At 39.3% G+C, this 26,584-nt stretch overlaps 1 protein-coding gene and 1 pseudogene across 3 annotated transcripts in view; both read left to right on the top strand.

Moving 5' to 3' along the window:
- LRRC7 (leucine rich repeat containing 7) overlaps positions 1–26,584 on the top strand; it is a 577,609-nt gene that overhangs the window by 124,450 nt on the left and 426,575 nt on the right. The window lies entirely within an intron of this gene.
- On the top strand, positions 11,784–13,650 carry LOC122437365 (annotated as a pseudogene).

Raw genomic sequence — 26,584 nt, 5'->3', positions numbered from 1 at the left:
TTGATATGCAATTATACTCTAATAAAAGTTTACCCCCCAAAATTAACAAACTGTAAATGATGAAACTCGATTCATGCCACGATATTTATTGGAATCTGTGCCTGTGTATGCTAACTAGCTTCAGTTGTGTACAAGTTTTTTGTGACCTTATGGACTGTAGCCCATCAGGTTCCTCTGTCCATGGGCATGCGCCAGGCAAGAATACTGGAATGAATTGCCATGTCCTCTCCAGGGGATCTTCCTGACCCAGGGATCAACCCGCATCTCTTATGTCTCCTGCATAAGCAGGCAGATTCTTTACCACTAGCACCACCTGGGAAGCCGCTATTGGAGTTCAAAGGAATCCAATAAATAACTTCCATTTTCCAGAATAATTTTGGAACCAATTAAGGTATTGACAAGATGTCAGGAAGTTAGAGATCAAGCATCAATTTCATTACTTTTAAAAGCTGGATAGGAGGACATAGCTGAGATGTTTGACAACAATTGACTTCTCACTAAAAATGCATACTTAACCCACTCAGCCACAGCAGTTCAGAAAAACCATGGGCCTGCTCATGTGGGGAATTCCTCCTACAAAATGTATAGCATTGAGAAACAGATCAGTGTACCTTGTCTTCCCTAATGCAGGTTCACCTCAAAGAAAGATGGAGGAAGGGGCTGGCCTACACATGTCAAATTCTTCAAAATTTACAAAGAAAGTAAATCACTGCATTTCCTAGTAAGAGTTAGGAAAGAGATAAGAGGTCTATAGTGTTGGAAAAATCTCTCTACACAGAAAATAAGTGAGTGGAGAAACAGCTCCACTTGCAATGTTGCTTATAATTTTTATGTCTTAAGCTACAGAGCTTAAATATTAAGCCCTTAGACAACTAGAGGGGAATTAATTAAGGCAATCTCTCCCAGATATAAACTGCTATTCTTTCATGAACTCTTCTGGTATCATTTGGGGCAGAGAGGTGAAGCAGTGTAGATTTAACTTCAAGACCACTGTAAACAAAAGTCTTAACACTTCATGTTCTACTTATTATCCAAATAATGCTCTACATGATTAGCAAGGTTTCTGCAATATGACTAAACTATATTCATTTATCCAACAAATATCTACTGTTTGGGGGGCCATGTGCGCCTGTCTCCCTGTTCTGGGTATTTGTGACACGCAGTGAGAAAAAATTTAAAAATCAAAAAAGACAAACATTTCTAGCCTCAACAAAGTTATGCTCTTGTCGGGGAAAACAGACATTAAACAAAATAAGTAGGTTATAATCCATAGAAGGTGATTCATATTGTGGAACCAAGAGCAAAGTCAAGGGCACTTTTTGTGGGATTTGAGGGCACTTTTAAGTGGGAAGACCAGAATATGTAGAACGTCACAAATAAAGTGATGAAGGAGTTAGCCACACCAATTTACAAATTTTAAATTCTATGACTCCTGCATTTAAATTTAACTGGAAGAACCCTCCTATCCAGAGGTTAATTTTGGCATCATGCATAGTCGGGCGTAAGTGAGTGACTAACACTTTAAACTTTCACTTTTTTCCCCATGCAATATTTTCAAGCCTTTAAAAATTGTTGCCTTTTTGAGTGGCAGATACGGGCGGAATGTGAGTCTGACTAACGGCATGGTTTCTACAAAGTCTGATGAGCAAGTGTTTTAGCCCTGGAACCTCGGGCCCTTTGCCACATGCACTGCTATGGAATCGCGCTGCATTTAAATTTAACTGGAAGAACCCTCCTATCCAGAGGTTAATTTTGGCATCATGCATAGTCGGGCGTAAGTGAGTGACTAACACTTTAAACTTTCACTTTTTTCCCCATGCAATATTTTCAAGCCTTTAAAAATTGTTGCCTTTTTTGAGTGGCAGATACGGGCGGAATGTGAGTCTGACTAACGGCATGGTTTCTACAAAGTCTGATGAGCAAGTGTTTTAGCCCTGGAACCTCGGGCCCTTTGCCACATGCACTGCTATGGAATCGCTTGTTGCTTGGCGCTCAGTCATGTCTGACTTAGGATTCAATGGACTGCAGCCTGACAGGATCCTCTGTCCATGGGATTCTCCAGGCAAGAATACTGGAGTGGGTACCCATTTCCTTCTCCAGGGGATCTTCCTGACTCAGGGATTGAACCAAGGTCTCCTGCTTTGCAGGCAGATTCTTTACCATTTGAAGCACCAGGAAGACCATGGAATTGCTTAGACCTTTATAACTGCTGTCATTGTCATCTGTTTCATCTGGATAATTAACCACAGCACATTCCCGGCCTAAATCAACTGTTGTTTCTTCAGAAATGTGTGCCTCTAGGGACTTAATGTGGAGTAGGCAATGGCACCCCACTCCAGTACTCTTGCCTGGAAAATCCCATGGACAGAGGAGCCTGGTGGGCTGCAGTCCATGGGGTCGCTAAGAGTCAGACACGACTGAGCGACTTCACTTTCACTTTTCACTTTCATGCATTGGAGAAGGAAATGGCAACCCACTCCAGTGTTCTTGCCTGGAGAATCCCAGGGATGGGGGAGCCTGGTGGGCTGCGGTCTATGGGGTCACACAGAGTCAGACACGACTGAAGCCACTTAGCAGTAGCAGCAGCAGCAGCAGGGACTTAATGAGGCTAAGTGTCTGTTCTTTCAAGAAACTTTCTTTTTTCAACATTGGATTGTTCCGGGAAGGCCTTGAGTAGAATCTCTATATTATCGTTTTCACAGAAGTTAAGTAGGCATGTAGTGTTTCATCTCTTTCTGTTGTTCTACTGATTTTAGGTTAATGTTGCCAGACAGAATACAAGACACCCAGATAAATTTGGATGAATATACACAACAAATACATTTTTATATCTTATTTAACATTTACATTTAAAATTAAAATATTATTCTTTATCTGAAACTCAGATAAGGGTGTTTGGATTCTACAGAAAAACAGAAACAATAGCATGCATATATATGTGTGTGTGTGTGTGTGTATGTGTGTGTGTGTGTATTTTAAAGGAATTGGCTCACCTAATTATTTTGGCTGGCAAGTTCAAAACCTGCAGGCTGAAGAACCAAGAAGAAACTGATATGTAAATCTAAAAGTCCATCTGTTAGCATAATTCCTTCTTTCTTTGGAAAAGTCAGACTTTTTCTAGAAATAACTTCAACTAACTGGATGAGGCTCACACTCATATGGCTTCCCAGGCGGTGCCAGAGGTAAGGAATCTGCCTGCCAGTGCAGAGGACACAAGAGACACAGATTCAATCCCTGGGTCGGGAATATGTGGGGAGTAGGAGACGACAATCCACTCTAGTATTCTTGCCTGGAAAGTTCCATGGACAGAAGAGTCTGGCACACCACAGTCCATGGGTCGCAAAGAGTTGGACGTGACTGAGTGCGCATGTCGCACACACACACACACACACACACTCATTATGGAGGGTAATTGGTTTTACTCAAATTCTACTAATTTAATATCAATCTTATCCAAAAACACCCTCACAGAAGCCTCCAGAATAATGTCTGACCACATATTTAGGCTTTGTGGCCCAATCAGTTTGACCTGGAAAATCAACCTGGAAAATCAAAAGTGTCTTTTATTTCTAAATCTGGCAACTCTATTTCAGGGGTCTAAACTGAGTTTCTAAGACTTTAAATTGTTCCCATGTTGATCTATTTCTTTCTTTAATAATGTAAAACTGTAACTATTTCCTAGTACTTTGGTTTTTAGGTTTTCACCGCTTTTGGACTCAAATATATTTTTTGTAATATATTTTCCTAAACTTCGTCTCATGAGGTCTTCTATATGAGAGCTACTAAATCAATAAATTCCAAGTCTTTCAAAAGAATTCACTATTCAAGGAAATCATATTTATCCTCACTTGTCTGGGTTGGATAATCACGCAGAGGGAGAAATTTCCCATGAAATCAGGATCAATCCATCTCTTATTGTTCTGCATGCCTTTTCCTGTAATATGTCTCCTTTGAAAAGAAGTGAAAGTGAAAGTCGCTCAGTCACATCCGACTCTTTGCGACCCCATGGACTGTAGTCTGCTAGGCTCCTCTGTCCATGGCATTCTCCAGGCAAGAATACTGGAGTGGGTAGCCGTTCCCTTCTCCAGGGGATGTTCCCAACCCAGGGATTGAACCCAGATCTCCCTCATTGAAGAAGGGTTCTTTACAGTCTGAGCTACCAGGGAAGCCCTGGATCTTCCTTTAAACAGATAACCGTATAAATTTCTGGAGTCTTTCCTTAGGACAAGATAGTGCCTGTACCCTCACCTATAATGATTTTGTCACTTTGAAACTCACCTAATAATGCTTTAAATATACTTTTTCTATCCTTAAATTTGTCCAGATTTTGTGGATGCTTTGGTATTGTGTCCCCTTTCTTTGAGTTGTAGTTCCCAGTTGCTGTCATTCTGGAGTCTTTACCTACAGCTTTGAAAGGCCACATCCTCTGTAATTTCCCAGACCCTGCCATCTCTTGGGGATTCATTCCAGATTGCTCTCTGAAATTCTATCTCTCTGCTTTGGTTAGATTTCTTTAAGCTACAGTCATAACTGTTTGACTTGGTGCAACTGAAACATCTCTTGCTTTTCTACTCTCTCCTCGAAAATTCATCAGAGCTGGGTCTATCTGTTTTGTTTTAATATTTATTTCTCTTGGCCTGAAAGTTCCCATTTTCTTCCTCCTATCTGTCTAATATATCCTATAAAATCTCAATATTTCTCCTAAGGAAAGCTCGCTGTTCCTCCAATGTAATTAGCCAGTTTTCCTTTATTTTGTTTTTATTTTTGTACTGCTTCTGTAAAAATAATAAAGCTAAAGCATGCTCCTTTTCATACCATTCCAATTCCCCCTGGATACCTTAACAAACTCAATTCTTACAGACCAAGTGCTCCAAATAGACTTTTATTATTTCTGTTTGTGGCTTTTATATATGCAATCATTTCAATGACATGTTTGTTATCTTTCTCAATTCTGCCTAGGAAAGGACAGATTCTCTTCATTATAAGGACTCCCTGTTACTTTTCATTTGTTTGCTAATCAAATTCACTACTCTTCTGTGGGAACATCCACATTGAGAGTTCTCTGATTTATAAGGCCAGGGAGAGTGCTTATGTGAGGATCAAGCCCAGGACTTGAGGTCTAACTGCAACAGCTTAAACACTGTGACCAGTGCCCAATACAATCAGCAAGGTCAATATAGTGTTGATAAAACAGCCCCGTCTGCACAAAAACAACCATTTGCTTGGGAATAAGAGTGCTGTGAGTTGCAATAAACCCCCAATCAAATCTTGCATATCCTGCTTGCTAATACTGAAAGACCATGACTCCATGCCCTGGTCCCATCAAAAACTTTTCCAAGTGCCATTTACATCACCAAAATTTACTTTTTGCCTACTTATGTTTATTACTGATAAAACTGACATTGGAGGATGTGGCTGATGTGCCTGGCTCCCATGATCTTCCTAAGAATTAGCTCATGTAACTTCATTCCATGGGGCATATTGCTGTATAGCTGGAAACTTGCAGGGCAAAACCAGATGTCCTAGGCAGGCGCTAGGAGGGAGGAGAGGGGTTCTGAACCCAACATCTGTGCCCAGTTCTTCTTCAGTTGTGTTAAGTCACTTCAGTCATGTCTGACTTTTTGTGACCCCGTGAACTGCAATCTGCCAGACTCCTCTGTCCAAGGGATTCTCCAGGCAAGAATACTGGAGTGGGTTGCCATGCCCTCCAGGGGATCTTCCCAACCCAGGGATCAAACCCACATCTCTTCGGTCTCCTGCACCGGCAGGCGGGCTCTTTACCACTAGCACCACCTGGGAAGCCCTCTGAAACCACAGAGCTGCCTACAAAAGCACGCCCCTGCTCAGGACACTCTTGGCTGCAGAAGCAGACACACACCCAGGTATGCCAACTCTGCACATGGCTCCAAGGCCACACGTGAATGGGCGCTGGATCCCTGCTCTGTGCGGGACCAGCCTGACCTGCTCTCATGGGCAGACCTGGAGAACTTTGCAGCTGGGGGGCCTTCTGGGGAGAGGACATGGATCCTGATCAAGTAGACCCAAGTTCAAGGCTTCCTGGCCTCGAGCCATAGACCTGGGCTCCCAGAGCCGCCTTCCTGAGAGCCAGGGGTCCCTCTGAGTGCCCCCAGGCACATCCACCTGCCGCCTCTTGTCAGTAGACATGGGAGTCAGCTCTCCAGGGAGTCCGGATGCAGACAGCCACTCAGGGTGATGAGAAGGGAAGCCCCCAGCAGCTGGTCAGTGGGAGGCAGTGTGGACCCTAAATGTCTTCTTCAGAACTTACCAATCAGATAACCCCATCCACATCCCTGGAAAGGAGACAATGGGGCAAGAGCTCAGGAAGCTTAGGGCAAATGTCTCATGTAACCCTTAGAAGTGGGCAGTATGTCTGTCTCCTCCTATAGCACTCCTGTAACACTGAGCAACCATGAACCAGTCTGGCAGATGCTCTTGTGGGTTATCTCTACCGTGATGTGACTGCTCTTCAGTATCTAGAACTCCTGTTTCAGAATGAAAGGCCAATGCCGAGAGAGCATCCTCTCTGGGGTGGGAAGGTACTCACACAATGGCAGTAACCTCTCCAAAGAAGTTCCTTCATAAAGTCTCCTTCTCTTTCAGTGCACTAATACTTTTTATAATAAATCGTTGATCTGACTGGAAGGAGAGGATATCCAAAAATCACAGAGCGTAAGCTTAGCTGCATAAATCAGATAGGTGTAGTTCAGAACACAGGTTCTGGAGCCAAGCTGCCTACATCTGAGTGACAAGTTTACTACCTCTGATCCATATGATATTGTTCTATATATGGAATAAGTAAGTGTTTTTACAAAATAAAAGGTCTAAAAGCAAAGAATGTATATTTGCCCCCTTGGAAGTTCTCTGATTTTATTAATTTAAAGAAAACATAACTGTTTAATTGGAGCATGCTATCTTAGAAAGAGTTACCTTAATTTGTTTTCATTGTATACAAAGAGTATTTGTACTCAAAGATTTTTAAGTGCTATCTCCATGACTGGAGAGGCCAAAGGAGAGATTACATTTTACATGTTTCAATTATTTGAATTGACAGTGTGTCTATATGATATAAAGGCAAGAAAATTTTCACATCAACACTTTCTGAATTCATTCACATACAAAAATCAGGCATTGTGCTGTTTCATTTTGTGTGAATTTGAAACTCCTGTCATCAAGACCAAGGCTAAATGCATGCGTGCTCATTTGCTAAGTCATGTCTGACTCTTTGGCGACCCCATGGACTGTAGCCCGCCAGGCTCCTCTCTCTATAGGATTTCCCAGGTAAGAATGGGTTGCCATTTCCTTCTCCAGGGAATCTTCCCAACTAAGTGATCAAACCCATGACTCCTGCATTGGCAGGCAGATTATTTTACCACTGAGCCACCAGTGAAACCCAAAAACTAAACACTTCCTTTTTAATTTGTTTAATATGTATGTATTTGTCTGTGCCAGTTTTAGTTGCAGCATGTGGGGTCTTTAGTTGGGGCCTGCAAACTCTTAGTTATGGCATGTGGGATCCAGTTCCTAAACCAGGGATCAAACCCAGATCCCTGGCATTGGGAGTGCTGAGACTTAGCCACTGGACCACCAGGGAAGTCCTTCCTTTTTAATTTTGAAAGCAGAACTATATGTGACTTTTTGTGCCGTTTGGCTGCACGTCTGAAGATTGAATAATGTTACCTATCTGTTTACAGGTCTTCAGATACCATGTTTAATCAAGGAACTATTTTCACTTGTAACACTTGACATGTCACATGCCAATCAGTTTACTGTCAGGCAAGATAGAGCACATCATAAAGTACATCAGTTCTTATTGCTGTCTTTTAAAGAACATTACAGCATACTAACACATATATATGGAATTTAGAAAGATGGTAACGATAACCCTATATGCAAAACAGAAAAAGAGACACAGAAATACAGAACAGACTTTTGAACTCTGTGGGAGAAGGTGAGGGTGGGATGTTTCAAAAGAACAGCATGTATACTATCTATGGTGAAACAGATCACCAGCCCAGGTGGGATGCATGAGACAAGTGCTCCGGCCTGGTGCACTGGGAAGACCCAGAGGAATCGGGTGGAGAGGGAGGTGGGAGGGGGGATCGGGATGGGGAATAAGTGTAAATCTATGGCTGATTCATATCAATGTATGACAAAACCCACTGAAATGTTGTGAAGTAATTAGCCTCCAACTAATAAAAAAATTAAAAAAAAAAAAAATAAAAATAAAGTCAAGTCCTACAGATGACAGTCAACATGACAGCTTTTGTGATCAGCAGCATTTTTGCTGGCATCCTGTTATTAATAATACTGTGCCTAGACAGTATTACTGGGAATAATCCACCTTGGAACAATGGTTCCTGCATCATTGACTGCAAAATGATTTCCAAGCTTATTTCAAGGCTTTTTTGCTTTTCAGGTTTTTTCTTCTCCCGTTAGGCCAAACACTTAACTAAACTTGTTAGAAAATTAAAAGGGAAGGGGAAAAAGAAAAAAGAGACTGTTAAAGGCTCACTCTAATTCTGACTCAAAGGCTGACTGTAATTGAGAGGTAAACTTCAAAATATATAAAGGATGAAAAGTGAGTTTTAACTGAATATGTAATTATAGCCCTTGGAAAGCATATTAATAACATGAATATTTCTGATGATTTATGAAATATAGGCAGTATTCTAGGCATACTATAATATGTGTAAAATAGACATAATGACTTTCTTCTGTTTAAAAAAAAAATCTCAGTGATAGTCAGAAAAGGGTGAGCAGTTTTATGACCAGTCATTATCCAGACATGTTTTCCTCTCCTAGGACCAATTGCAATGTTTATTACATAAATGTAACTTGTATTTCTAGTACCATGTATTATCCACACCATCATTAAGCAAAGTTCATGAGGTGGCTTGTTCCAAGCTCAATGACCCATCTGCACAGACTCCAGCCTTCAATTATGTAGTGCTTTCAGTTCTTGTGATAAACTAAGAGTCTGAAAACACCAAAACTTTTGAATAAATCTTAACTCTGATTCACAAACTGCCTTTCACTGTTACTTTGTCCTGATTTGCTTTATTTTGAAAACTCTCTTGGAAATGAGTCTCTCTGGAATTACTGTTAAGATTATAAGTGGTTAAAAGATAAATTATTTACTTTCTCTAATTGTTTAACGCTTCAAGATAAAAAAATAAAATCTCATTTCAGTTTGTTTAGAAAAGTTGTTGCTCAACATTTCTATTTCACTGTAAATCCTAAGTGTTTTTGATAAACTTTTAGATAAGACCATGTGGATTTAAGAGGAGGTTATGTTTCAGTCTTGAATTGTACTCACTCTAGTTTCTCCATGGGCTTCCCAGGTGGCACAGTGGTAAAGAATTTGCTTAACCATGCAGGAGACTGAAGAAATGCAGGTTCGATCCCTGGGTCAGGAAGATCCCCTGGAGAAGGAAATGGCAACCCACTCCAGTATTCTTGCCTGGGAAATCCTATGGACAGAGGAGCTTTGTGGGCTATAGTCCATGGGGTTGCAAAGAGTCAGAAATGACTGAGCACACACACGCTAGTTTGTCTAAGAATGGCATAGCTTTAAAGTCCTTAAAAGATATATCACTGATTACATATCTGTATGTCTATTCCAATAATAAATTCAAATCTTTGTCTTTAGGATTCCAAAAGATTATATAAATTATTGCTTCAAATTCCCCAAATTACACAAATATCTTTGTGTGTATGTACACATATATATCATTTGTATAATGTGTGTGTGTTAACATATAATAACTTAATTTTGAGATGTACCTTTGAAATAGCATAAAAACACTCAATAGTAAAAGACTACTAACATAGAAGCGCAGATAGATAGGTGATAGAGATAATCATGCATTTGATTTAATCACTATTCTTTATTTCTTGGAAGGTCTTCTGTTTCTTTTCTAAACTTGGAAAAGTATAGAATTTGGTCACTGGTAAACTTGACAGGTATCTTAGGTTGTATGTTATGTGAATCAACAAATTAACCCCTGTTAAGAATTCTGCAGGCTTTCCAGGTGGCCCTAGTGGTGAAGAACCCCCCTTCCAACGAAGGAGGCATAAGAAACTTGGGATGAATCCCTGGGTTGGAAAGATCCCCTGGAGAAGGAAATGGCAACCCATCTCAGGTTTCTTGCCTGGAGAATTACATGGACAGATAAACCTGGAGGGCTACAGTCCATAAGGTCACAAAGAGTTGGACACAACTGAAGTGACTTAGCACACACAAGAGTTCTGCATCAGACTTAATGTGCTTCGTTTAAACAAATTAAGAATATGTGTGCCCTCTACTTTTGCCCTGTTGCCACTTTCCAGGGAAGCAAAGAGATACAGCCCATACTAAGTCACAGTAAATGTTAGTCTGAAAATGACACCTTTTCCTAATGTTTATGGGGTTCTCAAGGCAAGAATACTGAAGTGGTTTGCCATTCCCTTCTCCAGTGGACCACATTTGGTCAGAACTCTCCACCGTGATGTGTTCATCCTGGGTGGCCCTACACAGCATGGCTTATAGTTTCATTGAGCCACGAACATCCACATCTTCAAACTGGATTTAGATAAGGCAGAGGAACCAGAGATCAAATTGCCAACATCCACTGGATCATCAAAAAAGCAAGAGAGTTCCAGAAAACATCTATTTCTGCTTTATTGACTATGCCAAAGCCTTTGACTGTGTGGATCACAATAAACTGTGGAAAATTCTTCCAGAGATGGGAATACCAGACCACCTGACCTGCCTCCTGAGAAATCTGTATGCAGGTCAGGAAGCAACAGTTAGAACTGGACATGGAACAACAGACTGGTTCCAAATAGGGAAAGGAGGATGACAAGGCTGTATATTGTCACCCTGCTTGTTTACCTTATATGCAGAGTACATCATGAGAAACGCTGGGCTGGATGAAGCACAAGCTGGAATCAAGATTGCCAGGAGAAATAACAATAACCTCAGATATGCAGATGACACCACCCTTATGGCAGAAACTGAAGAAGAACTAAAGAGCCTCTTGATGAAAGTGAAAGAGGAGAGTAAAAAAGTTGGCTTAAAGCTCAGCATTAAGAAAACTAAGATCATGGCATCTGGTCCCGTCACTTCATGGCAAATAGATGGGGAAACAGTGGAAACAGTGACAGACTTTATTTTGGGGGGCTCCAAAATCACTGCAGATGGTGACTGCAGCCATGAAATTAAAAGACACTTGCTCCTTGGAAGAAAAGTTATGACCAACCTAGACAGCATATTAAAAAGCAGAGACATTATTTTGCCAACAAAAGTCCTTCTAGTCAAAGCTATGGTTTTTCCAGTATGGATGTGAGAGTTTGACTATAAAGAAAGCCGAGCACCGAAGAATTGATGATTTTGAACTGTGGTGTTGGAGAAGACTCTTGAGAGTCCCTTGGACTGCAAAGAGATCCAACCAGTCCATCCTAAAGGAAATCAGTACTGAATATTCATTGGAGGGATTGATGTTGAAGCTGAAACTCCAATACTTTGGCCACCTGATGCGAAGAATTGACTCATTTGAAAAGACCCTGATGCTGGGAGGGATTGGGGGCAGGAGGAGAAGGGGATGACAGAGGTAGAGATGGTTGGGTGGCATCACTGACTCCATGGACATGAGTTTGAGTAAACTTTGGGAGTTGGTGATGGACAGGGAGGCCTGGCCTGCTGCAGTCCATGGGGTCACAGAGTCACACACAACTAAGCAACTGAACTGAACTGAAAATGAGATCTTTACTTTCTTTTCTTCTCTGGATCTGACTCCAACTCTGAGGAAGCTGCCAGTAAAGAAAACAGTGAGTTAGAGGAGGAAATGACTGTGGAGCAAAAAGAAGGAGCTTTCTCTAATTTTCCCATATCTGAAGAAACTATTAAACTTCTTAAAGCCCGTGGGGTGACCTTCTTGTTTCCTAGACAAGCAAAGACATTTCACCATGTCTATAGTGGGAAGGATTTGATTGCACAGGCACAGACAGGAATGGAAAGACATTCTCTTTGGCTCTCCCTTTGGTTGAGAAACTTCTTGGAGAACTGCAAGACTGGAAGAGAGGGCATGCCCCTCAGGTACTGGTTCTTGCACCCACAAGGGAGTTGGCAAGTCAAGTAAGCAGAGACTTCAGTGACATCACAAAAAAGCTGGCAGTAGCTTGTTTTTATGGTGGAACTCCCTATGGAGGACAAACTGAATGCATGAAGAATGGGATTGATATCCTGGTTGGGACACCAGGTCGTATCAAAGACCACCTACAGAATGGCAAACTAGATCTCACCAAACTTAAGCGTGTTGTTCTGGGTGAAGTTGACCAGATATTGGATATAGGCTTTGCTGATCAAGTGGAAGAGATTTTATGTGTAGCATACAAGAACGATTCAGAGGACAATCCTCAAACACTGCTTTTTTCTGCAACTTGCCCCTATTGAGTGTTTAATGTTGCTAAGAAATACATGAAATCTACATATGAACAAGTGGACCTAATTGGTAAAAAGACACAGAAAACGGCGATAACTGTAGAGCATCTGGCTATCACGTGCCACTGGATGCAGAGGGCAGCAGTTATTGGAGACGTTATCCAAGTGTACAGTGGTTTTCAAGGGCACACTATCATATTTTGTGAAATGAGGAAGCCCAGGAGTTGTCACAGAATGTGGCTGTAAGACAGGATGCCCAGTTGTTACACAGAGACATTCCACAGAAGCAAAGGGAAATCACCCTGAAGGGTTTTAGAAATGGTGATTTTGGAGTTCTGGTTGCAATCAGTGTTGCTGCACATGGGTTAGACATCCCCGAGGTTGATCTTGTTGTTCAAAGTTCTCCACCAAAGGATGTTGAATCCTACATTCATCGTTCTGGGCGAACAGGTAGAGCTGGGAGAACCAGGGTTTGCATCTGCTTTTACCAGCACAAAGAAGAATACCAGTTAGTCCAAGTGGAGCAAAAAGCGGGAATTAAATTTAAACAAATAGGTATTCCTTCTGCAACAGAGATAATAAAAGCTTCTAGCAAAGATGCCATCAGGCTCTTGGACTCTGTGTCTCCCACTGCAATCAGTCACTTCAAGCAATCTAGCTTAGAAGCTGATTGAGGAGAAGGGAGCTGTGGAAGCCCTGGCAGCAGCCCTGGCCCACATTTCTGGTGCCATGTCGGTAGACCAGCGCTCCTTGATCAACTCAGAAGCGGGCTTTGTGACCATGCTCTTGTGGTGCTCAATTGAAATGCCAAACATTAGTTATGCTTGGAAAGAACTTAAAGAGCAGCTGGGTGAGGATATTGATTCCAAAGTGAAGGGAATGGTTTTCCTCAAAGGAAAGCAGGGTGTTTGCTTTTATATCCCTACTGCATCAGTAACAGAAGTACAGGAAAAGTGGCAGGATTCACGGCGCTGGCAGCTTTCTGTGGCCACAACCAGAGCTAGAAGGTCCACGGGAAGGATATCGTAACTTCCGAGGACAGCAGGAAGGAAATCGAGGCTTTAGGGGACAGCGCGAGGGCAACCAAGGTGTCAGGGGACAGCGGGAAAGAAGTAGAAGCTTCAGAGGACAGTGATCAGGAGGTGGCAACAAAAGTAACAGATTCCAAAACAAAGGCCAGAAGTTTTAATAAAGCATCTGGACAGTAACTTGAAGTAGAGGATTTATTTGGCAAAAATAGAACTATGTTCAGCAATGTGGAACTGAACATTATTTTTCATACAAAGTTAGAAGCACATTGTATTTCCTTCCCGACCACTTGCCCACTCCCCATCTCTTCGAGAGAGAAAAGCTTCATCTAAATTATTTCATCTGATTGATGACTGTCATAACTTTATTGCTACTTCCGTCTTGGGTATTCCTTTGGAAAAGGTGTATGGATTCATTACATATTCTAATGTATTGTTTATAGATTATAAGATAAAGTCAAGCATGTATCTGCTGATACTTTTTAAGTTGACCTGTCTTTATACTTAGGAATGTCTCTTAATAGTAGGCTTCCCCGGTGACTCAGATGGTAAAGACTCTCCTGCAATGCAGGATCCCTGGGTCAGGAGGATCCCCTGGAGAAGGAAATGGCAACCCACTCCAGTAATCTTGCCTGGAGAATTCCATGAACAGAGGAGCCTGGGAGGCTATAGTCCATGGAGTTGCAAAGAGTCAGGCATGACTGAACTATCACTCAATATTTTTTACTTGAACCTAGATTATATCTGTCTTTTATTGTAAGCCTCCTCAAATTCTTTTATGAAGGAGATAAAAGGAAATAAAGTAATAATAAAAGAAAATGCTTATTTTTCTTTTTTGCATTGTCTTTATTAGTTCACTGAACACTTACCAAGAACTTGCTATGTACAGTTTGTTTTTTTTTTTTTTTTAGTTACTTCAGGTAGGAAAAATCTCTTCTTTTCTTAAGGAATAATCCATCCAGGTGGGGAAGCAAAAAAATTTCAAAAGAAAAATCAGAGAATAATTTTTTTTCAGTATACAAACACCCTATAATAGCTAAGACTTTATACAATGATTTAGAAAGCTTTTATAAGTGAACATGCATTAGTATTTTAAATGCAAAAGGAAGACTATAAAGTGCATTTTATGAAGCATTTGAAAGTCATTGTAAAAACTGTAGTATTACCATAATTTTGGTTTGAAGCAACTTTAATTTCTCTAAGTCTTCATTTATTTATAAAATGGGAAATATGTTACCACTTCATAGTGACTTTTGTTGCTGTGGATTTTTAAATGCTATAGGATGACTTTTGTGCACAGTGAAGATTATCTATAGCTATTTTCAATTTTTAATTTTTATTTTATAAAAGTTAAAGTTTTTAACTGAAACCTAGTTTTTAAATATTTTTTAAGAAAACAAACAAATCTTACTCTATTTATAAATTTGTTAAGTTTTAACCATCACTTTAAAACATTTATTTAAATTTTTGATTAACTATTTTCTTCATAAATCAAATACATTATCTTCTTTATAAAGTATTTCAAACCCTGTTATAACCAGCAAAACCTCCCTAAAGATTTAAACCACTCTTGCAAATCTTATCAATTAAATGTATGAATATAGTAAATTTCAGGCATTTGTAAGGATTACAATAGTATTACTAACCAATAGAATTCTCCAGCACATTTCAAATAAATGTTACAACTTGATATATAATTTATCTTTTCATTTGAAATTATGTGCCCTTATTCTCTAACCTGTCAAAGTCTTTCAATATTATAAACACCATTCATAAATTTTGCTTACATTAAACTTTACGAGTTATGAATGGAAAGTGGTTTTCTTCAAGATATCAATTTTTAATTGTAAACTTTCCCAGAATTAGAAAGACACTTTTACCTATTTCTTCGAACCCAACTTTTATCATTGTAATAATTAACAACCTTAAACCTTTGCGTTTACAGCAACCAAGATTTATTTTTCACTACCATTATATGTTGATTGTGTATTGGCTGGGGCTCCACTCCATCATCTTTTTGTTCCAGATCTAGAGAGAAAGAAAGAAAGTGAAGTTGTTAGGGGAAGCACACTGATTGAAACCGCCCACCCTGGCCAGGCACCATAGTAACCATTTGCATGAGTTGTTTTATGGCAGGAGATCCTGATAAGGCACAGGGAACTAGTAAGCCACCACCAGCCGGAAGAGTTCGGGAAAGGTCGGGAGGAGACACTGCGTATCCGTCCACTTCCCAGAATCCCTCTCGCTAGCATCCATCCTGACTAAGTGATGCGTGCGCCACCAGGAAAGACTCTGAATTAGAATGATTGGCCAAAGACTACCCTGAAACGAATCCCATCACCATAAAACCCAAGACTGAGAGCCACGCGGCAGAGAAGTTCTCCTGGGTTCCCTTACCTACTGCTCTCCACCCGGGTGCCCTTTCCCAATAAAATCGCTTGCTTTGTCAGCACATGTGTCTCCTCGGACAATTCATTTCCGAGTGTTAGACAAGAGCCCAGTTTTGGGCCCTGGAAGGGGTCCCCCTTCCTGCAACAAAGTCACTCAGTCGTGTCCGACTCTCTGCGACCCCATGGACTGTAGCCTACCAGGCTCCTCATCCCTGGGATTTTCCAGGCAAGAATACTGGAGTGGGTTGCTATTTCCTTCTCCAGGAGATCTTCCCAACCCAGGGATTGAACCCAGGTCTCCCACATTGTAGGCAGATGCTTTACCGTCTGAGCCACCAGGGAAGTCGGAGCTAGTATCTGTGATTTGCCACAGACAGCAAAGAGCACCGGCAGGCTGGCTTAAAGCTTCCCCTTGGCTTTGTATTCTATTCGCCTAAGCCAGTCACGTGACCTAGGCTACTATCACTGGGCAGGAAGTCTGATCCTCCCATAGGAAGAGTTACCCATGAAGAAGAGCAATAGCATATGGAAATGTTTCAAATATATTTGATCAGTCAATACGTTCTACCACATTTGTCTTCTAAAAAAGAGGGGAAAAAAAAAAGTCATATTATTAGCTAATTATTTCAAATGTGAATTTCCACTGTCAGTATTCAGGCTGCAACTCTCTTCTTTCAGTAATTTTGTTACTGCATGACTGAATGCTAAATTAGTTTCCTGCTTTTGTTGGGCCCTACAGTCATGCTAATGACCTGGTCTTAAGGTTTAAATGAAATAATGTAAATGAAAGAATCTACGTATTCTTAGCAAGTATAAGTAGAAATACATTGTTTTCTTGCTCTCTTGTTTCCTACCTCATTTTTCCTAGTTCCGTGTTGCTTGTGTGGTAGAGTGTTTTTTGTTCAGGTCCAACATCTAAACCAAAATCACTCATCAGGCATGGATAAAAGGAATTTTGCTGTCCTGTCACCAGTTTTTCTGAGTTTCAGTCATTTTTGGCCTCAGAAACAGTCTTCTGTGCACCATCATTAACACCCATCCCTCTGACTGCTCTAGAAATTACATTTACATTCATTTAGCCTTTTACTTTGGACTTTTTAGAAGCCGCATCACGCTCTTTTCCTCATATGACACTAATTTTTGACAATAAGCAACCTCCAAGTCATTTTTACATAAGGTTTTCAGCAACATTTCATTCATTCCATAATGTGTTTGTGCCCTGATTTTTTAAGATGCACTTACTAGCCAGGTTATAGAAGGAATTGGAAGTTATGCAGAAGAATTTAGATTTAATGATGTAGGAAATAGGAAATAATTGAGTTTTCTAGGCAGGAAATAGGAAAACAGCATGATATCATTATCACAGTGTGGTAAAGAGTATGGGATTTTAGGTCAGCCCTTCCTGGATTGGAATTCTGTCACCAACAGTATGACCTTTGTATTCCTATCCAGTAAAGAAGATTACACTATCTAGCTTATAGCACTGTCGTTCAATAATTGGTTCAGCAAATACTGGGTTCCTACTTTGTACTAGGTTGTGTTGAATGAAATAAACTTGGTTCTTGGCTTCATTATGTTCACAGTCTAGAAACAAGTATAGAAATGCAAGAAAAGAAGCAAAATAATAGTGAACCATTGTGATAAAGGCTCAGAAGGACAGGAACAAGTGATAGAAAACTGGGGTATGTGTCTTTCAGTGATCAGGGAAAACCTCTCTAAAGTGCTAATATTACAAGGAATAAATGAAAAAAAAAGATTCTGTAGCTGTTGGGAGCCCTCCCAAGCCCTCCTGAATATTGACATTCTACTGTGTACTCATGGCTGGAGGAGGGCGTGGCAATCCACTCCAGTATTCTTACCTTGGAGAATCCCATGGACAGAGGCGCCTGACAGGCTGTAGTCCATAGGATTGCACAGAGTCGGACGTGACTGAAGCAAGTGAGCATGCACGCACGCATTTGTTCATGGCATCTAAGTGCAAGCACTGTTAAATTTTATTGAAATCCTCCTTTCAGTTTGTGTCCAGTGAAGCTGGGAAGTACAAAGGTGCAGCCTTCAGTCATTCACAGATGAGAGATGGAGAATAAATAGTCCATGTTTCTCACCCTCTGATGGCTCACCTGAGGTATATTCCACATGGATGAGCCTTCATTGCCCAGAGTGGCAATCGCTTCATTGTGTACTTATTACTGGCTTCCCTCTCTTCCCTGTTTCACTTCTTTTCTACTGGTGTTTTCTAAGGTTGCCTCCCAAATAAAGTATTTATTCTCACATCTTTGTGTTAGGCAGTCTGCTGCCGGGGGAACCCAATCTGAAAGAAATATCATCTCTAATTACCTAGGATAATGTTTGGAATAGCACATGCACTCAGTAAATGTTAGTTCTTCTTTTCTTCACTCTTAGTGCCCCTGAGTAAAACATATATGATGAAATGTTTTAGGAAGTTATCTCTAGTATATTATAATTTTGGAGGTAGCTAAAGTTAAGAGTCCGAGAAACCAGTGATGAAGCTATTACTTTAAGGTATCTGCTTCATATATCTCTTTTTTTCTTCCTAGGACCAGTAGGCTAATCTGTATATGTTCATTTCATAACCTTTACCCATGGTGCAGGTGTAATAGTATGAAGAGAAACACACAAGGTCTTTTCAGACCTGGACTCAGAGTGAGGACTGTCACTCAGTCATGTCCAACTCTTTTGTGACCCCATGGACTATACAAAGAATACTGGAATGGGTAAACTTTCCCTTCTCCAAGATATCTTCGCACCCCAGAGATCGAACCCGGTCTCCCTCATTGCAGGTGGATTCTTCACCAGCTGAACCACCAAGGAAGCCCAAGAATATTGGAGTGGATAGCTTATCTCTTCTCCAGGGGATCTTCCTGACCCAGGAATCAAACTGGGGTCTCTGCGTTGCAGGCAGATTCTTTACTGGCTGAGCTACCAGGGAACTGGTCCATTATTATTTCCTCCTCTTTTGTTGGCCAAATCAAATCACAGAGCAAACCCAACATCAGTGGTACCCTTGGAAACATGGGGATTGGGAAGGGAATATTTCTGAACCATGATCCAATCTGTTACAAAAGGTTTCCTTTGTTATTCCAGTTCAAAGTACTCATTTTACTCCCTTCCAGGCAATTTTGTTTTTGTTATTCAATTGTTTAATGACTGTCTCCCCCATGAAATTTTGTATTAGACAAGAAAGAAAAAATAGGCTATCTATGGTAACAAATTAAGCCCCAAATATCGTTTCACACAATGAAAGTTTATTTATTCCTCATGTCACAGTTCGATGCAAATTAAGAAGCACTGCTCCCTTGTATAATAGCTATGTTAACTGAGTTTGTGCAGCCCACCAGGAGAGGACCAAAAGATCAAATGTGAAGATTCTTTCCAGGGCCAGGCCAAGAAATGGCTTCTATTACTTTTACCCAGTGGCACTAGTGGTAAAAAGCCCAGTTGTCAAAGCAGGAGACATAAGAGATGTGGGTTTGATCCCTGGGTCAGGAAAATCCCCTGGAGGAGGGCATGGCAACCCACTCCAGTATACTTGCCTGGAGAGTCCCATGAACAGAGGAGCCTGGAGGGCTACCGTCCATAGGGTCGCAAAGAGTCAGACATGACTGAAGCAGCTTAGCACACACACAGGGACTTTTACCCACCTCTGGCCAAAACTCAATCATGTGGCCCCAACACTGCTGTAGTATGAGGTAGGAGGCAGAGAAATCCAGCCTTCTTGCTCTTCAGGAAATTAAAATTGTGTGATGAACATACAACTTTTTTTCTATTAAGATTGTGGGGTCTTTGATGGCAAGACGTGTCTCTGGTACCATAAAGCCTGGCAAGTAGAAGCTCATCACTTGCTCAGTGAATGAATGAACAGCTACAATAATGAACTGATTCTGAAGTCAGTTTTTTCATTTAAGAAAAGAGAATAATAATACATACCTAACAGAATCATTATAAAATTTAAAAAGTAATCTCTATGATAGGGAGTTGTTTTATGGAAAGATCTATGTTCTATGGGTCTATCTTGGTTTTATGACCTCACTTCTTTTTTAGAAATGGTTCAAAAAACAGCAAAACTCTGTAAAGCAATTATCCTTCAAGTAAAAAATAAACTAATTAAAAAACAGTAAAAAATTAAGTATAACTGATATGCTAAAAAAGGAGAGAAAATCAAATCATATAAAATAATCACATAAAACCACAAATGGAAGAAAACCAATGGAAGACAAAAATAGGGACAAAAAAAACAAGGGTAACAAACTGAAAACATTAACAAATATGGTAGATGTTAATCCAACTGTGTTAATAAAAACTTTAAAACATCAAAAAAATGCTTCAAAAATGTTGTTATTTTGTTTGAATTACTATCTGTGATAAAATAAGGAAAAATTATTGTTGCATGCAAATATGTGGATATATGAAGCAAGACTTTAAGTTTCATTTCTTAAGATAATGGTTGACAGAATATGTTCTAAAATTAAAAAAAAGAAATTGTCAAGACAAGAGACTTAAAGCAGAAAGAGGCAGAAAGGATGGCACCATGTAGCCCAGAGTCTTGTGTAAAGCCGCAGGGCTTCCTTCTCTTGGCCCCACTCCCCAGACAGAGCAGTTCTATACATGTGTACTCCTCCCCATCCCTGTAGAGTTGAAAGGATTTGGAGAAGGGAGTGAATGAAAAAGGAACAATGAATGAACGAACACCGTATAGTGATTCATGAGACTCGCCATCTTTTTCTGTCTTTTTTACTGGCCTTGAGGTAAAACATATGCATGGAAGAAACAAGAAATCCTGGGTTTATTGACTGATCTTCAATTCAAATTTAGTAAAATGTACACAGTGCTTGGGGACATCCGTGCACTGACCGATCACTGCGTCAGAAGTTCCGTGAACCCCTAGACTGTGCTGAGGGCCCTTCCTTCAGGCTCCCCAGTGCAGGGTGCACGCTTCTGTCATATCACATCTTGGATTATATTTACGTGTTTTGGGTCATTGCCCTTCAACGATAAGCTCATGTAGGGGTTTATTCATAATTTATCCCAGAACCCACACGAGCCTTACTCTTGCATAAAGAATTCTGAATTGCCCTCTCGTTTCTGAAAAGGTTTCATATCTGGACTTCAAAGGTTTGCCTTTAAATTCAAGTGATTTGCAGTGCTACTGCTAAGACATCCTTTGCCCCACCTAAATCTCACAAATCTAGTGTTGGGTGTATGGCCTCATGCTTTCTGGAAAACCCCTTACTCTAATTCACATAGGTTGAAACCTGCCAAATGTAACAACACATCTTAATGAAGTTTCTGAAGATACTGGTGACATTTAAACTGCAGTCGATTCTCACTTGCTAAGGACAGCTGTGGTGAAATTCTTTCCCAAATACTGAATGGACTATGGCTATTTAAAATGTCTCTCAAGCTTATAATTCAACTAAACATACAATATTTGTAGGGTAAGGGAGTTAGAGAAGGCGAGGTTGGGAAAAAGAATGAGACGGGCACTTTACAGAAGGGGCAGCAGTCAGATCAGTGAGCTGCTACACTAACCCAAGAGAAGAGTAAGTGTATATAGGCATATATGTGGAAAGCTACTGTCTTAAGGGGGCCTGTTCTTCGCCAAGGTTTTTCAGAGTAGTTATCTCTTAAAAGGCTGGGGCAAGGAATTCTGGAGATGGCCAGAGGCTGGCCCAGCTGGAAGCTGGGCAGATTCAACCTTAATGTCCTTTTTTTTCTTTCCAGTGAGAGTGTTCTTTGTTTTGCATAGAGTGGTGGGGAAGACCTGGAGGGGGAGTTTTAACTCCAGGCTATTTTGAGCCATGTAACTTTCCTTCAATATTCTCTACCATAATTCTTTCTTGGATTACAATTATTGAATTTATTTGATATGCCACCTGTGCTTCATTAGATCCAAGAACATTACTGCATTAAATGATGACTATTAGTAACCACATCACAAAGAACTAAGAGAACATGAACCTTGAGGTAGAGTTAAAGTTCTTAGTCAATTTAATGTTTATTTCAAAGCATTCTTGACATTTCAACCCTCCTGAATTTTTCATTTATGCAGTAGCGGTTGGAAACCTACATCTCAAACTTTAGTGTTATCACGAGTGCCCACTGGCACTCTGAATTTGAAAGGTTAATTTTAATGAACATTTAAATGCTTTCATTAGCAGTCTCATTTAAATATAATTGAAATGTGAAGCTGGGAGTTGTAGTGCTTGGCATCCAGGTCTGGCCTATTTATTGCGCAGTCACAACTTAAGTGCCCTACCCACACTTGTTAAATATTGCAGTGTCCACAGAGTGAAAAACACTGATTAGAAGCCTAACTGAACAAGGTCTTCTCCCCAGGAGACCATATTTTAAGTAAGAACTTGTACCTTAAGGACTTTTTATGTGTACTTTCTACTTTTGAGTAGCAGGAAAAAGAGGCAGCTGAATGCAGCTCAGGCCATTGAAAAATACCAAAAGTGCAGGAAGGAAAGGATTATGAAATAAGGAGCACAAACAAGTGATAATTAGCATCCACCTAATGATAATTAGCATCCACCTAATGCACACAATGATTTTTTTTTTCTTCTCTTGGTCACATCATTTAAATACAATTAAGGTGCTGAATGAGGTTATATTTCAAGAACGTTGACTAAAACCTGGAAGCCAGGAATACACAAAAGGAGTTTAGCCCAAAGCAAGGAACTATTCCAAAAGCTTTCAAACAATATTTCCACATATAACCCACTAAGTCTTTTAAAATCACTTTGACCCAGAGGCTGAGGCACTTAACTAAGGGTATGCTGGACCAACCAAGACAGTGATAGCACTTTAAAAAAAACAAACAAACTAGAAAATTTATTTTTTAGATCTTATTTTATTTGTCAGAAAGACACAACTAAGACTGGTATGCTGGTCTCTAGCATCATCAAAGGTTCTTTTTCTTGCACTTCAACATTGGCCTTAAAAACATGATGTTACCCCCAAAAATGTGATGTTACTAAAAAAAAAAAAAAATGTGATCTTACTTTTAACCAAGAATACTAGGTCTCTTGCAAAATTATTGTATTTAACAGTATGTATCTTCCTGATATCCTAAAACCTTTTCTGAAAAGTGTGTATTTACACCAGCTATGGCAGGACCCAGTTCCAGTGATTTGCAGAGAATAAAAGCAAGTCTATCTTCTTGTTGTTGTTCTTTAGTCACTAAGTCATGTCTGGCCCTTGAGCTCTCATGGACTGTAGCCCACCAGACTCCTTTGTCCACGGGATTTACCAGGCAGGAATACTGGAGTGGGTTGCCATTTCCTCCTCCAGGGGATCTTCCTGACCCAGGGAACGAACGCCCATCTCCAGTAGTGGCAGGCGGATTCTTTACCACTGAGCCACCAAGGAAGCCCAACATAACTGTATGTTGTTGTTGTTGTTCAGTTCCTAAGTCATGTCCGACTCTTTGTGACCCCCATGGACTGCAGAACACCAGGTTTCCCTGTCTTTCACCATCTCCCAGAGTTTGCTCAAACTCGTGTCTATTGAGTCAGTGATGCCATCCAATCATCTCATCCTCTGTTGTGCCATTCTCTTCCTGCCCTCTATCTTTCCCAGTATGAAGACCTTTTCCAATGAGTCGGCTTTATGCATCAGGGAGCCAAAGTATTGGAGCTTCAGCTTCAGTGTCAGTCCTTCTAATGAATATTGAGGGTTGATTTCCTTTAGGATTGACTAGTTTGATCTCCTTGCAGTCGAAGGGACTGTCAAGAGTCTTCTCCAGCACCACAGTTGGAAAACATCAATTCTTCAGCACTCAACCTTCTTTTGGTCCAACCATATTATATTAATATATAATAGTATAATTATAATATTATAATTGCTATAATAGTATGTATATTGTACTATAGTAGAATATCATTTGTATAATACTATAATATAGTTATAATAATAAAATTTATTGTTCTATATATAGATATGTTAAGACATATATTTCTCTCATTATAATGAATGATGAATCTGCCTGAAAGTGGAGCAGCAATTTTTGTCTTCCACAAGTAGCAACAAGATAACAGAAAACAAGAATATAATAAATTTATATTTAAGTATATGTCACTTTCTTGGATATTTGAATAGTAAATTTTGAGCTTATAATTTTACTCGCTATAATAAAAGAAAATAATAACAAGTACTTTTCTCCTAAGGAGAGTGCTTAACTATTAATAATTTATACAATTTTAAAAAAAAAGCTTTTTGGGGCACTTAAGGTTAGTTAAGGGCTTCCCTGGTGTCTCAGACAGTAAAGAAACCTCCTGCAATGTGGGAGACCCGGGTTTGATTCCTGGATTGGGAATATCCCCTGGAGAAGGGAACTGCTACCCACTTTAATATTCTTTCCTGGAGAATTCCATGGACAGAGGAGCCTGGCAGGCTCATCTATGGGGTCACAAAGAGTTGGACACAACTGAGCGACTTTCACTACAATAAGGTTAATTATTGAGGTTCCCAGGTGGCTCAGTAGTAAAGAATCCGCCTGCCAAGTAGGAGACACAGGTTCAATCTCTGGTTTGGAAAGATCCCCTGGAGAAGGAAATGTTAACTCACTCCAGTATTCTTGCCTGGGATATCCCATGGACAGAAGAGACTGGTGGGCTACAGTTCATGGGGTTGCAAAAGAGTCGAACACAATTTAGTGACTAAACAACAAAAGTTTAGTTATTATTGCCATTTTACAGATTAAAAAGTTAAAATAGATGATTCAAGTTTTCAAATATGTAGTCCTAAACTGTATTAAATAGTCTTTAATCAGACTGTATATTTGTGTTTCTATAAAATTCAGGATAATATGTTACAGACTGTAAGGATTTCATAATGTAACACTATAATGGTGGTATGTAAATCACTTTTAATTTTAATATAAAAGTTAAAATTATTAACAATATTTATAACTACAGAATTTGTTAGTTTATTTTAATAATGCATTTATAATCAGAAAATTACTTCAGCCTAAACACATGGTTTGCTAAACTTTATTATATGATTGTACATTTTATAGACAGAATTGCATCAATTAAATAAATATAATCTCCAAAATTTTGACTGCTGTTTATGTATTTTCACTATAGTTAAAGTTTCCTAGAATATCCTTTAAAGTCCTAATTTCAAGAAGAGATTTATTGTTTACTTACTAGACATAAAACAGGCAAGGAATAAGATGCTTATATAAAGAATTTTTTTTGAAGCTGCTGAAGTGTTACTTTAAGGGGGAATAGTGAAGAATAGTATCATCTTTTCGTTCCCCACTGAATTTAGATAGTCACAGCATCTAAAGTGGTAGTGTCTGTGTATATATACTAACAGGATGTGTAACCTGACAATTAGAAAAGCATCTGATTACGCTCTTCACAATCCAGTCTTGCTTTTTATGTTTATTTAGATGCATTTGTCAATTTATAAGAACAGTTAATCAAAATTTTTTAAATTTTCTTTTTTTTTAAAGGAGCCCGCTACATGAAAAAAATGCAAGTCAAAGTGGTCACAACCTAGAAGTCTGCAGAGACAGGAATAACTAGCAAGTAGATACTATGTTATTTTACTATGATTAAGTATATAGAATTAAGTAGTATTTTGGGAATTTTACTCTATAATGACCAAATGGTCTTATAATTTTAAATTTATACTTAGTATTATTTTTGTTAAGTATATGACATCACGAAAATAGCTAGGAAGAAAAATTATAACTATGGATTTCAGGAAACTAATTTTCTGTCAATAATAATGATATGATCTTGCATTCTCTCTGAGGTCTTATTTTCAGCACCCTAATTCAACAATCTATTCCTTTGTAAAGTATAAGAGCTACCTTTGCCTTATGACATACTTAACCACGATATAAATGAGTGAATTCCTTTTAACCATTAACAGAAATTATATAATAATCATGCTTTTAAGAACTAGAGTGAAATTACATTCAGTTCTGAAGGTTACATTTCAAAATTTCAGGGTTATATCAAATAAAATCCAGGCACAGAGCAGGAGCTTTCCACTTATTAGAACTCACTGACATGTGCAAGAAATGAAATAGGAGGTTCAATGATAAAGACAAGCGATGTGGGAAGGAGTAAATAAGATTATTTCAATGGCAAGAAGAATCTTTGAAAGTCTCATTGTTCCAAATGAAAGTGGATAGAGTTGATTCTTTCTCCTCAAATGTATCTTGAAGATTGTAGTAGAATCAGAAAAAAAGCTAAAAGGATTTTAGAAAACATTTATATCAGCTCTTTCACTGATATGGATTAAGGAATGAAGATTGCAAGTAGGAATTGATTTTATATGCTAAAATTACACATATATCACATAAATACCTTTAGATACATACATATACATATGGGAGATAGTGAAGTACAAGGAAAGCTGGCGTGCTGCAGTTCATGGGATCACAAAGAATCAGACACGACTTAGTGACTGAAAAACAACAGCCCAACATAATATACATATATTTTAAGATAAAATTAATAAAGTTCTTAATTAAACAGATATTTTTTAATGGTGATTAAAATATATTTACAAAGATACACATATATAAGAAATGATAGCAGTATTTGCAATCAAAATCTTTTAGAAATTGTCCATAAATATTTTTATATTTAAAATCCTATAGTAGAAATTTCTATAATTACAAAAAATGTTTAAAATTGTGTTTTAATTTCTTAGCAGTAAAGATTCCTAAATAATTGTAT

Source organism: Cervus canadensis, chromosome 2 (assembly GCF_019320065.1).
Source record: "Cervus canadensis isolate Bull #8, Minnesota chromosome 2, ASM1932006v1, whole genome shotgun sequence".
NCBI lineage: Eukaryota > Metazoa > Chordata > Mammalia > Artiodactyla > Cervidae > Cervus > Cervus canadensis.
This window is presented reverse-complemented; position numbering and strand designations above follow the sequence as displayed.